The sequence below is a fragment of the Elephas maximus genome, chromosome 19, assembly GCF_024166365.1.
Source record: "Elephas maximus indicus isolate mEleMax1 chromosome 19, mEleMax1 primary haplotype, whole genome shotgun sequence".
Classification (NCBI taxonomy): Eukaryota; Metazoa; Chordata; class Mammalia; order Proboscidea; family Elephantidae; genus Elephas; species Elephas maximus.
The window spans coordinates 23,109,835-23,124,912 of NC_064837.1; the positions used below are offsets into that span (position 1 = coordinate 23,109,835).

General features: G+C 39.9%; 1 protein-coding gene across 5 annotated transcripts in view; it reads left to right on the plus strand.

The window, feature by feature from the left end:
- The window catches only part of LOC126061954 (protein FAM222B), an 89,793-nt gene that overhangs the window by 12,852 nt on the left and 61,863 nt on the right, over positions 1 to 15,078 (plus strand). The window contains exon 1 of one of the 5 annotated variants that reach the window (XM_049858860.1): positions 11,161 to 11,399. The exons of the other annotated variants lie outside the window; for them this stretch is intronic. The gene's annotated coding sequence lies outside the window, so the exon portion shown is untranslated. Of the gene's footprint in view, positions 1 to 11,160; positions 11,400 to 15,078 lie in introns of those variants that run through there. 5 annotated transcript variants of the gene reach the window in all.

Sequence of the window (15,078 nt, forward strand, 5' to 3'; positions counted from 1 at the left end):
TTAAACATGGTGGTTGAAGGGGAGAGTGGTGCAAGATGAGAAAGGCAGAAGCCAGATGATGTTGATGTTTGAAAACTAGGGCGATTTGTTTCCTTTGGAGACATATAATCATTGTTATAATATGAGTTGACTTGTGGTTAAAAAGAATATTCTGGTTGCTGTATGGAAATGGATGTGGGGGGGTCAAGAGCGGAGGCAAGGAGACCAGTTATGAGCCTCTTGCACTCAGTCAGATGAGAGTTGATGGTGACGTGGACTGGGGTAATGGTAGAAGAGCTGTAGAGAAGTGGACATTTCCTTTGGAAATAAAGTTGTCAGGGCGTGGGAGTAGCTGAGGAGAGTGAGGCAAAGAGAGGAATCTTGAATTACTTGTAGAATTTTGGCTTGAGCCACTAGTTGGATAGTGATGCTGTTTATTGTGATGAGTAAGACTGTGGCAGAACATACTTGTCAAGAATTCTGTCTCGGCTGTGTCAAGTTTGAGATGCCTGTTAGACAGCTAAATGAAGAAACAAGATAGGCAATTGGATAGATTAGCGTGGAGTTCCTTTCTGGGAGAAGTCTGGACTGGAATTGTAGAGCTGGAAGTCATCAACATGTAGATGGCATTTAATGTCATGTAATCCAGTCAGGAGGGCACCTGGGGATGGTTTGTGGCTAGAGAAGTGAGGTCTGAGAAAGAAGGAGCATCACGTAAGATAGGAGGAAAATCAAGAGAGTGTTGTCATGGAAGCCCACATAGAGAAAGTGTTTCAGAAAGGGAATCGTCAACTGTGTTGAATGCTGTTGAGAGATTATAGAGAAGTGTCCTTGGGATTTGCTAACCTAGAGCTTATTGGTCACTTTGACTAGAACCATTCATTGGAATGGTGGGGAGAGAAGTCTGATTATAGTAGGTTGAGGGGAAAAATAAGATGACGAAGCATTTAACCATTTTTTCCTTTTTGTATGATCATGGTGGAGGTTTTGGAAACCACTTTCTTTGAAAAGTTCTTGTGTTGTTACTAAATTCTTACCTATTTGCATTCAATAAGGTCATGTATTTTTACTGAAGTGTTAAAATCTCTTAATGTTTTTGTACCATCATTTTAGGTGAATTTCTGCTCTCTAAAAAAGTACTTTAACTAGGCTTGTGAGTAATATGGAGTCCCTGGGAGGCACAAACGGTTAAGTGCTTGACTACTAACCAAAAGGTTGGTGGTTGGAACCCACCCAGAGGTGCCCTGGAAGAAGGTCCTGGTGAGCTGCTTCCAGAAGGTCACAGCTTTGAAAACCTTACGGAGTGCAGTCCTACTCTGTGATACCTGGGGTTGCCACGAGTCAGAATCGACCTGACAGCCACTGGATGAGTAATGCAGATACACTGGTGAGTGAATTAGATGAGTTGGGTCCCTGGCCTTGGAAAAGCAAACTGGCTTGACCTTGAACTTACTATACATCAGTTTTCTCAGTTGTCAAATGAGAATAACAGGACCAGTTTAGCTCAGTGGGTGGTTGTGAGGCATGACTACTAATGAAAATAATTGTAAAACACTTTTGCAAGTTAAAGTGTGATATAAATGCTAAATAATAGTTCTGACTGGGATGTTGTGAAAATTAACAACATGCCGTCTGTTAGAGGCCTTAAATTCCTTCTGAGAAAGGTGATATATTTTTATAAATACTATTTGAGGGACATGATACCATGTCCCTCAACAACATGTCCCTCAGCAAACGGATGCAGCGCTGGAAGTGCTCACTCATCTGTGCGAAGAAATTTGGAAGACAGCTACCTGGCCAACTGACTGGAAGAGATCCATATTTGTGCCCATTCCAAAGAAAGGCGATCCAGCAGATTGCGGAAATAAGTGAACAATACTGTTAATATCACATGCAAGTAAAATTTTGCTGAAGATTGTTAAACAACAGCTGCAGCAGTACATTGACAGGGAACTGCCGCTGCCAGAAACTCAAGTCAGATTCAGAAGACGTGGAGTGAGGGATACCATTGCTGATGTCAGGTGGATCCTGGCTGAAAGCAGAGAGTACTAGAAAGGTGTTTACCTGTGTTTTATTGACTATGCAAAGGCATTCGACTATGTGGATCATAACAAATTATGGATAACATTGTGAAGAATAGGAATTCCAGAACACTTAATTGTGCTCATGAGGAACCTGTACATAGACTAGGAGGCATTTGTTCTAACAGAACAAGGGGATACTGTGTGGTTTAAAATCAGAAAAGGTGTGTATCAGGGTTGCATTTTTTCACCGTATTTCTTCAATCTGTAAGCTGAGCAAATAATAATAGAAACTGGACTATCTGAAGAAGAGCTGGGTGTCAGGATTGGAGGAAGACTCATTAACAACCTGCGTTATGCAGATGATACACCCTTGCTTGCTGGAAGTAAAGAGGACGTGAAGCATTTACTGATGAAGATCAAAGACTACAGCCTTCAGTATGGATTATACCTCAAAGTAAAGAAAACAAAAATCCTCACAACTGGTCCAGTAAGCAACATTATGATAAACCGAGAAAATGTTGAAGTTATCAAGGTTTCCATTTTACTTGGATCCATAATCAACACCAATGGAAGCAGCAGTCCAGAATCAAGTGACATTTTGCATTGGGCAAATGTGCTGCAGAAGTCCTCTTTAAAGTGTTAAAAAGCAAAGATGTCACTTTAAAGACTAAGGTGTGCCTGATCCAAACCGTGATATTTTTAGTCACCTCACATGCATGCGAAAGCTGGACAGTGAATAAAGACTGAGGAATAATTGACTCGTTTGAATTATGTCATTGGTGAAAAGCACTCAGTATACCATGAAGAACAAACATCTCTTTCGAAAGAAGTGCAGCTAGGATGCTCCTTAGAAGCAAAGATGGGGAAACTTCATCTCACGTACTTTGGACATATCAGGAGAGTCAGGAGAGACCACGTCCCTGGAGAAGGACATCGTGCTTGTTGATGTAGAAGGTCAGCAAAAAAGAGGAAGACTCTTAACCAGATGGATTGACACAGTGGCTGCAATGGGGGGCTCAAGCATAACAATTATGAGGGTGGTGCAGGACCGTGTAGTGTTTCGTTCTGTTGTGCATGGGGCACTGTAAGTTGGAAGCAGCTCTAAGGCTCCTAACAGCAACAACAACAATAGCAACATTTGAGGGAAACAGTAGCTGAGAATTTGGGAAAACATATTGCTACCCTAATTTCTGGAATTTAACAATAATGAAATGACTCTTTATTATAACGTTTATTTCTGAAAGGTTTATCGTAATGTCACCTTAGCAGATTCATGTCAAGGGTATAAATGTCATCCTGTGGCAGTTACGGAGCCCTGGTTGCCCAGTGGTTAAGAGCTCAGCTGCTAACCAAAAGATGGGCAGTTCAAATACACCAGCTGCTCTGCTCTCTTGAAATCCTGCAGGGCAGTTCTACTCTGTCCTATAGGGTCACAATGAGTTAGAATCGACTCGATGGCAATGAGTTTTTTATCGCAGTTACAGAAGCCCTGGTGGTGTGATGGTTAAGCACTTAGCTGCTAATGGAAAGGCTCCTTGGGAGAATAGACCCGGTCATCTGCTCCTGTAAACATTTCAGCCTAGGTAACCCTATAGGGCAGTTCTGCTTTGTCACACGGGGTCGCAGTGAGTCAAAATTGGCTTGATGGCACACAACACCATGGCAGTTACAATGTTAAATGTTTAAAGGAATGATCGGATGGGGTGATTTATAGTCTACATTTAAAGCATCACAACCAATCAATAGAACTACTCACAAAAAGTATTGAAAAAGCATTTTAATTTATTATAGGTGACACCATACAGACACTTTAATGCAGGATTAGGTGATGGTTGCAATTAGGCTTGAAGAGGGACGTGCCATTTCTGGCAAAACTAGCACTCCTTGTTCCACACCTGAGTCTAAATATAGACTCGGTGGCATCATTACGTATAATGCACTTAGAAAATGCTTGAAATTTGAATCTGCTGAACTAAATTTTTCTCAGCCTCAAAAGTGGCATTAACAATAGAGGAAAATTGGAATGTGGTTCTTTTGATGTTTAAAACTGATAAGGGAAGACCGAAATGGTTAAGTGATAGTCTGCTGACCTGCTTAGAGTGCTTAGAACTTCACCCTGCTGACAGATCAATTGGGATCTTGTGTATTGTTTTCAGTGGGGCCTGTGTAGTGCTAATTTTAGAACAAAATGACATGAAGTTCTTAGCTTTACCTGGGTTGGAATTTAATCTTTTTTCTGGAATTTAAATTCTCCCAGAATCCATTACCTCTTTGTGTCAAGGACAAGTAAAAAGCTTAGGTTTCTTTTCCTCTTTGATGGGAAGACTATACTTGCTTTTGCTGTCCCCGAGGCGTTAATTGTATTTGCTTTCTTTTACATGTAGTGACTGCAAAAGGGGTCTCTGAATGGCCTGCTTCCATGGCAAGGACAGTTGAGTAAGCTTACTTTCTTGGAGATGTTTTACCACTGTGGTTTTATTAAGACTTCATTATTTGCTTCCATCATCTGTCTTGTTCATTGTTGACTCAGGTATTGGCTTCAATTCTTTTATGTTGATGGATAAAGAGTCATCTTATATCCTTATTTTAGTTCCTTTGAATTTGATTTGCAGTTTACCTGTATCCGTCCTGTAGGGTCTCTATGAGTCGGAATCGACTCGATGGCCCTGGGTTTCTGGGTGTATCCATTCTATTACTGATCTTCTTCCTAGAGCAGATACTTCACAAAGCTCCTATCCTAAATATTTTTTAGGAATGTATTGCTTATGGTGGGCATCCTTAGCTTTTTTTTATTCAGAGTAGTCAGGGTTTCTCTGGAAGCTGGCATTTAAGACTGTTCAGTGAAACAACTTTCAACCATTACCTAATAATATTGACTGTATGTATTTTTTGACTGTAAGCATTTGGCCAAAATACATTCTGTGACTGCTAGTTCATGCGTATTCTGTTCCTTTGGTTATTAGTCTTTTTCGTATTGCCTTGTAACAGCATTTTGTATATTGTGGCCATTAACTCTTTTTCATAAATGTTACAAATCTTTAAGACTATGATTAAGAAGTGAGAAAGCAGGCTATTGCATCAAATGCTAATCCAAGATGGTATTTGGTTAAATTGTTTATTTGCCTTGGTTATTTGAGTAATGGTAAGCTGCTTTTGTCTCTCTCCTTCCAAAGACGCATAGAAAAGCTCCTTCTGTCTGAAGTAAAGTGTTGGCTCTATGTTGGTTATAATTTGCTTTTTCTGGCTGGCATAGCCGCCTTTTTGTTTTCTATCTCCTGACAGATTATAGGATTGTGGGGAAACAGCGTCCAGGGCTTTTTCAGGAACTGTGCCATTTTATCTACAGGAGAAGCCATTGGCTTTGGCACTGGAATAGAATTGGCTCTGCATTTAAAGATGCCAACTCATGCTTGATTCACAAGTTTGCTATCTCATTTTGTGTATGTGTGTAAAACTTTTTCAGGGTATTGGCCTTTACTTTTTCTACCATGTGCTGCCCTATCAGTATAAATTAACAACTTGTCCCTTCTCTCTAACTCCTCTCCTCTCCCCCACTGCTCCCCCAACTGTAACATCACAAACCATAGTAAGAGATGCAACAATTATTTTGAGGATTGTGGAAAATTGTACCACACCAGTGTTTCCGTTGACCTTATGGTGACTTTGAGCCTTAATTCTGGTTTATCAGTTATAGTCTTAGTCTTTCCTGTGGAGGCTTGAATTATTTAGGTGTGGAGATGATTTGCCAACCAAGATGTCTCTTTACAGAAGTTTTTTTCAAAGTCATCACTGAAGGCTAATTGTCAGAGTACTCTATTTCCTAATTTGGGAAACTTAATTTGTATAAGAGCACATTTAGGGAACTTTTACTAATCCATTTACCCTTGACACACTCATTTTGGTGGGGCCTGGCATAATTTATCCTGATTTCAACTGAGAATTTTAAATTTTAAAATGTAAGCAGTCTTACCTCCAATTATATTTGTTACCTCCATGCTTTTTAAACTGTCCAATTTATTTTAAAACCTAGCCAACTAGGTATTTTAGCAAATCTTCATCACCAGATAATACCTCTCTTTCTATAGATAATAGTTTAAAAATAACATCCAGGTAGAGGTTATTTCCATTTAGATTAAGATGAGGAATATTGCTAGTAGGTGAATAAACCAGTTTGGATAGGCTGGTTTGTGTAGTGTGAATTGTGATATGGACACATGTTTTTCCTCCCTCTGCCAGGAATTCTCCTGCCTCTCCTTAATCTCTGGCCCCAAACACTCAGTTCTCTACTGTTACGCATTCCGTTATTTAAAAAAAAAAAAACAAAAAACTGATATGTCTAGACTAGGTACCTTAAAGACAGGGACTGTATCATGTTAATCTTTTTATCTCTGGGGTCTGATAGAGTTCCTGGCATATAAACCAAAAACCAAACCTGTTGCTGTCGAGTCAGTTCCAACTCATAGCGACGCTGACCTTTTGGCTAGCAGCTGACAGTTAACTGCTGCGCCTACTGTGCCACCAGGGCTCCCCCTGGCATATAGGAACACAATAAATATTTGGTGATGTGAGTGAATGAATGAATGAAGTGAAATCTGAAAGATACAGTGAATGGATTTTATGCTTTGCTCTAGTGTCTGAAAGAGAAAGTACAGCCAGTTTTTTGTAAAAAAAGAACTGTTAAAGAACATCTTGCTACATTGAAATAATAGTTCAAAGCATTGACTTTTTTTTTTAACTATCACATTTGTTTTTTCAGATTTGCTGTTCTCTTTAAGTCTAGTAAATAATGTTTCTTTGTCAAAGTCATTGTGCTCTGTGTCATGAGCTTTTGAATTCTCATATGGCTTGTAGCAGGTCTTTATGGGGGAAATGCCTTTCTTTTAAGAGTGTTAGGTTTCCATTCAGGTTAGATCATTGTTACTGGTTCGTTTTTGTTTTCATTTCTACTAAAGACTGTATTTATTTAGATTGGAGTAAATTGAATATCGAAGTCACTTTTTTTTCTTGTTATAAATGTTATTCAGGAAATTTGGAAAATAGGGTACTGTCTTAGTTATCTAGTGCTGCTGTAACAAAAATACCATAGATGGGTGGCTTTAACAAATAGAAATTTATTTTCTTGATTTTTAGGAGCCCAGAAGTCTGAATTCAGGGTGCCTGCTCTAGGCTCTAGTGGAAGGCTTTCTCTCTGGGTCAGTTTAGAGGAAGGTCCTTGTCTCTCTGAGCTTCTGCTCTTGGGTGATCTTCATGTGGCTTGGCATCTATCTTCCCCCACCTCTGCCTCTCTTAATTGCTTGTTTAATATCTTTTCTATCTCAAAAGAAACTGACTCAAAATATACCCTAATCCTGTCTCATTAACATAATACACATAACCTAATCCCCATAGACACAACCTAATCCTGCCTCATTAACATAACAAACACAGTCCATTCACAAATGGGATTATAACCACAGGCAGAGGTTACGATTTACAGTGCACAGTTTTGGGGGACACAATTCAATCCAAAGGGGGTACTCAAAGAAATATTGAGGTACAAACAGTGATCAGACTAGGTGGATGTTACTAAACTAGTTTTCAATCCAGCCCACTAATCTTTTCCCTTTATTTCTGAGAGCTGATGTGTTTATGTTTATGTTCTAACGTCTTTTTCTGATTATTAAAAGCAAGACATGGTCAACATAGAAGGTTTAGAAACTATGAAAAAAGAAGAAAATAATCTAATTCTGTTGCTCAGCTAATGTAATTAAAAATTACAAAATTAATACTTTTTTTTAATCAAACAAAACAAATATGTATATTTTAAAAAATGTTTCATTCTGCCTTTCTCCTCCGATTTTTCTCTCAGAGGTAACCACTGTTGACAAATTGGTATGTATACTTCCAGATGTTTTCTTGACCCTACAGACGTATATAGTATTCATATGTACTTAAAAAACAGATGTGATTATTTTATAGTACAGTCTGAAACTTGCTATTTTAAACTTTTAATTGCAACATGATATACATATGGAAAAGTGCATATATCACAAGTGTACAGCTTAATGAATTTTCACAAATTGAACATACCTATTTTAACTAACTCCCAGATCAAGAAACTACATTGCTAGCCTTCTTGAAGGCCCTCCTGTCAGTTTTTCCACAATACTGTTGAAGTGTAGAGTGAATAAGTACTTAGACAGGAGTGGCATAGTTAGAACTTGATTATTTATTTTATCTTGGAAATGAATGAAGAAAGTTATTAATAGCTTTAGCTTTGGTGTCTATTATGAGAACTTGTACCATTTAATTGGTTTAGACCATTGTTTTGCTATAAAGTTTACTGGTCTAAGTATTTATTGAAGACCTTACTGTGTATACCTTACTGTATAAAATTGGCAAGGGAGAAAATGCAGAGATAAATATAAAACTAGTACTAAATTGTATGGTTGTTGTTGTTAGGTGCGGTCGAGTCAGTTCGACTTGTAGTGACCCCATGTAACAGAGTAGAACTGCCCTGTAGGGTTTTTTTGGCTGTGATCTTTGTGGAAGTAGATCACCAGGCCTTCCTCTCTCGGAGCCCCTAGGTGGGTTCAAACCGCCAACCTTTAGGTTAGCTGCGGAGCACTTAACCGTTTGCACCACCAGGGTTCCTTAAATTGTGTGGTAGTGATTCAGAAAAGGAATCATTGGTGACAGCATCAAAGAAGGCTGCACAAGGGAGGTGGAATTTGAGCTAGGCCTTGAAGAATGGGTAGGTGTTAAATGGCATGGTTGTAACAGCACAGTCAAGGCAAGAAAAGTAGAACTAGACCAACATGATGCACAGTGAGCAAGCAGATCACTGCAGATTGTTCAGCCCCTCTGGACCTCAGTGTCTTCATCTGCAAAAATGGAGGAAATACCTATTTCATAGGTTTATTATGACAGTAAAAAGGTAATGTACATTTCTTGGCATGGGGCTTTGCATCTGGTGAATGTGCAATAAATTGAACTGTTGCTGTAGTCCTTAAGGAGAAGAGCACTGGAAGAAAGCTGTGGAATGCAGACTGTGGGAGACTGGGAAGAAGTTACAGTTACCCCCACAGAAACGGTGGTATAACGGTCTCTGTTAGGGTAATGGTAATATGATTTAAAAAAAAAAAAAAAGAAATTTGAGGGACATGAAAAGAAGCTAGACTTGAATTTCTCTTTAGAAGGAAATATTTTGGGGCTCTCCTGTGATCTTTTATTAAATAATTAAGATCATTTTGTGGTTTCTTGGATATAGAGACTTTTGGCAAGATGAATTTGACTTTTTAAATATTCAGTTAAGGCAGCTGAATTTCCCTAAGAGTTCCTTGTTTATATCTTAGAAGAGAATATTAGAAGTTTTGTCTGAAATACCCAGTTATGAAGAACATTTGTGATAATAATGGCGAGACGGATAAGCTTTTTTTCCTCCTATGCCTTGGCAAATTAATTGGCACATGTTGATCTTGGGAGGATTTAATTTTTAGTTTCTTTTTAATACTTAACAAGAAAAAAAAGTTGCCTTTATCAAGAAAGCTAGAGTTTGAAGGAACATATTGATGCAGGTTTCCCTTTGACATCAGAAGTAACCTTTTAAGGTAGCCATTTTAAGCAGTAGCCTCTTGAAGTATTGTTTAGTTATTTCAATATGGAAAATGCCAGAGAATTGCTAGGTTATATGGAGGAGAGTTACAACTGTTCTAGTGCTCAGGGAAGTTTTTGTTTCAGGTCAGGGGAAGGTGGAGAGGGGGCTGGACTTAGTTTCTAACTAATCTGGCAGACTTTACAGGCATAATCTAATGAAAAATTTCACATTTGCTTTTTCAACGCGGAACTTCATAAAAGCTAGCCTGTGAGACACCAGTGCAGTTCTTCTGTAAGTCAGTTTAAGCCAGTGTCTTTTAATTTGGGTTAGAAAAATGAACTGGCTTTTAAAATGGGCATGTCATACAGCTCCTTTTCCATTTTCCAGGAAGACTGAGGTTATGTATATGAAATGGTTTGAGCCCCACCTAAGAAGGAGCTACTTGAATATGAAGTGGTTTTATGTCGTATTATTATAGTAGTTGTTGGGGAACTAAGTGTGGTTATAGAATGTGATGTAAATATTTACCATCTTGGAATTGCAAGAGCTCTATGGACAAAAAATGACCACCTAGGTAATAGTTTGCCTTTCTTCACACCGGTTTTGTTTTTCTTAATTTAGCCCCGTGTTTTGCTTCCCCACTATGCCAAAGAAAATATCCTGCAAGCTTTAGCGTATTCTGTCCCAGCAGCTTTATGCCCTAAATTGGCATTGGTGATTGAAATGTGGATACAGCCTGCCATTTATGTTGTGGCCTGCCCATCCTGAGAGTTTTTTCTAATATTAGGTATATAGTTTAAATAAGACTTAGGCGTTTGCTTTCTAGTTGTGTTGAAACCTGCTAAGTGAGTGACTGTCCTAGGTTTAATTGGTTGTGGATGTCTTGTATCGGAGCCTGGTTGGAGCCAACTGTGGGGTTGTTTTGTCTTTGCAGATGATTTGATATATTCCTTCCTCTCCCACCTCACCAACTTCCAGACAGACACATACCTTCCCCACATGACCCCCCATCCCTTTAATTTCTCCGTCGCGGGAAGCAGGAGTTTCTGACTGGAAAGATTGATGTGTGAAGGATCTAATATGCAAACCTACATCTGTCCATGGTTATGAGGGAGTGCAACTGATTAGTCTAAAAAAGGAAGGCAGAGAGAGGCCTGGAGAGCATCTTTTTACTGTCAGTGTCTCCTGGTAGCAGTTGCTGGGGGAAGTCTGAGGCACTTGGGGAGGTACTAACCGGATAGGGCTCACTCCCAGTACCCCGGCAGAGAGCGAGCGGGGAGACGGGGGCGCCATCACCTGGCTCCTCTGTGGGATGCTTGGCTCAGGGCTCTGGGCTTTGGGGTGGGGGCCCGCAGAGATGTGGGCAGCACTAACAAAGAGGAGCCGCGGCGGGGCCGGGGCGGTGGGTAGCTGGCCTATCCCCGGCGGCTGACCTCCCAGTGGGCCTCCCCAGTTGGCTGCTTGGCGAGTCTCTCTGCTGGCTCCCTGTCTTGCCATTGGCTGTGCAGACGGGAGGGGGCTCGCGGGGGGCTGGTCTGGAGTTGAGGGGGCGGGGCTGGCTTCCGGTGGAGGCGAAGGGGAGCGTGCGGCAGCCGGCTGGGGGAGGGGGTGTAGGCGCACCGCAGAGTGCTGAGCTCGCAGAGCCTGGCACCCGGAGCTGCCGCCTCCCCCTCCCCCTGCCAGGGCCACTAGAACCCCGGTCTCATCCATCTTCCTGGGGCGGGGGCGAGGAGGGCTGAGCTGCCCTAGGCGGGCGGGGTGGAGCCCGGAGCCCCACCGAGTGCCGCGGAGCGAACCTCACCTCCCTTCCTGGGCGCAAGGTGTGTGTGTGTGTGTGTGTGTGTGTGTGTGTGTGCTTTTTGTAACGCAACCCTGACTTTAGCCGACTTAACCTTGTAAGAAAAGGGGGTAGGGAATGGGAAGTAAGATTTCCACATCCAGTCAGTTTATTTTCTAATTCTCCTGCCTTTCCGTCATCTCACTCCTGCAGCAGAGTAAGGAGATTCAGGACTCTTATCTCCTTTTACTGATGTGTCCATGTCGGTCGCATAGTAAAATGCACAGAGAAGAAAAAAGGAGCCCTTTCTTGTGTGGCATCCGATGCAGTAAACCGCAAAAAAAAAAAAAAAAAAAAAAATCTAGGAGTAGGTTTTTGGAGCTGTATTACATCCGTGTCCATTAAGGCTGTCTTCACCATCTTTCATACTTGGGACTGCCTTAATCAGCAACAACAAGGTGCTTGTAGAAAAAGGGAGCACCCTCAAATGGTGATTAAAGGAAATCCTGATAGTTGTTAGGGATTAACTCTGCTAAAGTCCCTTCCTTGAGTTTATTGTCACTGGCTTCGTGTAAGTAGCTCAGCTCGGTTGGAGAAACACAGAGCCGGCAAACTTACCTTGCTGTTATTGAAACTTAAGTTTTACCTGTTTATCTATGGGCGTATTTCTTATATTCATAGGTTCTCAGAAGGATTAGTGTCTGTGATTGAAGACAAAAACTGAGTTTATCCAGGTGAATTTTGTTAATTTGTTTATTTTTCAAAGCCTCCCCCTTCACTATGAATTTGAGTGGTTTTTATTGCATTACAATTTAAATTATATTCATCTCTTCTGAGTGTCTTTGCTTCTGCAACGTATGGATCCTTCTTCCTGAAGGACATGGATCTCCAGCCAAAATCAGGAACCTCTTTGTAAATTTCAAATTGAGAGGGACGTTACCAATTGAGGATATAAAACTTAAAATTTGTGATGTTAGAAACAGGATGTGTGTGTGTGTGTGTGTGTGTGTGTGTTGGATGTCTGTGTTTGTGGTAAACTTAAACTTTAATCGAGCATTTCCAACCGAAGGTGTTTGGAACAGGTTTATCTTAATGTTGATTAGCAAAGAGCTAAAGTGCCAGAAGGGATGAGTATCAGTTTTTTGGCAGCACCTTGATGAATATTAATTATGTGACTCGGAGTTCATTCTTGCAATCCAGATTCAGCATCCAGAGATTGTTCTAACTGGAAACCAATTTTGAAGACAGACTTGTTATGCCAGAGCTGTCTTACGGTTTTAACTGGATTAGTGTTTTTCCTTTGCATTGATTTATTGTATTGCTGACCAGTCAGAAGCCGTTTAGGTGAAAAAAAAAAAAAAAAAAAAATTATTTATTTATTTTAGTTTAGGTGAAGGCAGGTGTTATTCAGAATAGGGATGATGGGATAGGAAATGCCCTCAGTTGTGGAAACTTATTAGGGATCAAGAAACTTACTGTATTTTTTTTATATCTGAAGTAGCCTTAGTATAGAATTGTGCAAAAAGCAGATGCGCAGGAAACCTATGTTGTATTTTGGATTTTTACTTTGTTACTCATTTGTGGCTTAAGACTCCATGAATCATGTTGAAATTGGAAGGGAAAGAAGATCCATCCAAATGTTGTCTTGCCTAACTTGTTACTGAAGAATAAAGTGTTAAAAATCAGTGATTGAAACTACTGTGTAAGATGAAGTGCACTTTGATGTCTAAGATACGGCAAACTAGAGAGACGACCAAAAAAGTAAAAAGCAAACCTCCACTTGGAGAGCATATTAAAGCATATACTACTTCAACTTAATTCTGCCAAAAAACAAAAACAAGTTGTCCTCCTATTTGACATTCAAATTTTATACAGGTTTTATTACACTTTGCTTACTTTATTTTTTTATGTTTCTATTTTCTTGACTGATTTGTGTAATCAGTACTTTGCATGTTGCAGTAATTTCCCCAAAGAATTTTTCCCGGTAGACGAAAGGCTTTATATAGAACTAATAATAAATGTATCTACATTGATCTCCAAATACGATTTAAGGGTGATGGAAATCCTCAAATTTGATACTCTGCAGGGAAGCAATTTTATGAAGCCATGACTTCCCATAATCTCTTAGGTAAGGGAACATAGTGCTGCAAAGGTCAGGGTAGCTAACTTAATTTTCTTTAGCAATCTGTTTGTATTCATCCTGCTTATTTCTGTGAGTCACAGCTTAGAATGTGTTAAGAAAAAGGGCCTTGTGTTCTCGCTAAGAGGGAGACTCAGCCCAATCCACCATTCACATCTAAACTGTAAAGTGATCCCTTGAGAAGGTGAAGGAAAAGATTGGACCCTTGGCGTTGCTTGATTTTCATAATAATCAGCTTGAGAATTTGGTATTTAGAAAAGCTTGCTCAAGGTGAGGAAATATTAGAGGCAAAAACCTGGGAGTGCTGCTCTCAATGTGAGAGACATATTTAGAGACAGTGAATGCATTCATATGGAGATGTGGCTGATGGTAGTTTTTAGCTACTCTGACTCTGCTTTGTCAGTCAAATGTCAGAGACGGTATTTTGTGTGCCTTTAAGCATAACCCTCTCCCCAGGAGTTGACTGTTGGAAGCGGAATCTTTTGAGGAGGTTGTTTACTGTGAATTCAGAAGGTAGGGGACTTGGTAAAGTCAGAGTCTGTTATCTGTTTACAGCTCAGATAAGGATGTGGAATTGATGACTGGTGAGTTACTGAACTTTTCCTAATGAATGGCTGCTACGCAAAGAGCATCTCAATCAATTTAATCCTCCAGATGTGGTTTACAGGTCTGCTCTTGGTGAAGGCTGAAACCGCCTTTCTAACTATACTGCCCTTTATGAATTCTTGTTGCACATACATATATATGTTGCTGAGTGGTTCAGAATAAAGAACTAGAATGATGTCTGGATCTCACTTCATCCATCCAAGATAATTTAGCTTTTGGTAACCTGGACCAGCATTGTTATTAACTTCTGGATCAGTCCATGGGGTGGGGTTGCTCTCCAATATTAAGATAACCACTGTGTTTGATTATCTTTGGTTTTGTAACTGGTAGGGCAGTGAGCTAAAGTATTCATTTTGGAATCAGGCCAATGATAACACTGCCCTTGGGCCTGGATGGATGGAAAAATAGGACAGAGTAAACAATTGAGGGCATAAATAATGAATCTTCCAACTGAGCCCTGGGAGAGTGAAGGAGATTATCCTCAGAACTGTTCAATCTGGCAGTGAAAGGGGAAGAGTCTACTGAATTAATTACCGGGACTGTGTTTCATAGGGCACTTATTATGGGCATGGTAGAGTTCAAAACAAAGTTGCCTTTCAGATATAAACCTTTAATCCATATTTTTGTTTGTTTTTTTAAACCAAACACTTAGATTGCTCAGTTATTTATTTGCTGTCTCCATCAACTTTTTTCTGTATAAGCATTCTGTGAGCATTGACAGTCTTTTTGTTTGGCCAGATCTTAGAATTTTCTTAATTAGATATTTTCATTATATGTAACTCTATATATGGTAATAGAAGAAAAGAAAAAGGCCCAGGGCTTGGGTTAAAGGAATTTTTTTGTGCTGTGAGTACGTATTATACTTTGAAATTAAATGTAGGGTTGTAGGGTGTAATTATATAACAACTCACAAAAGCTTGACAATTTATTCAGCCCAAGAATCATTTTCAGTATTAAGAAGATAAATGTTTTTACT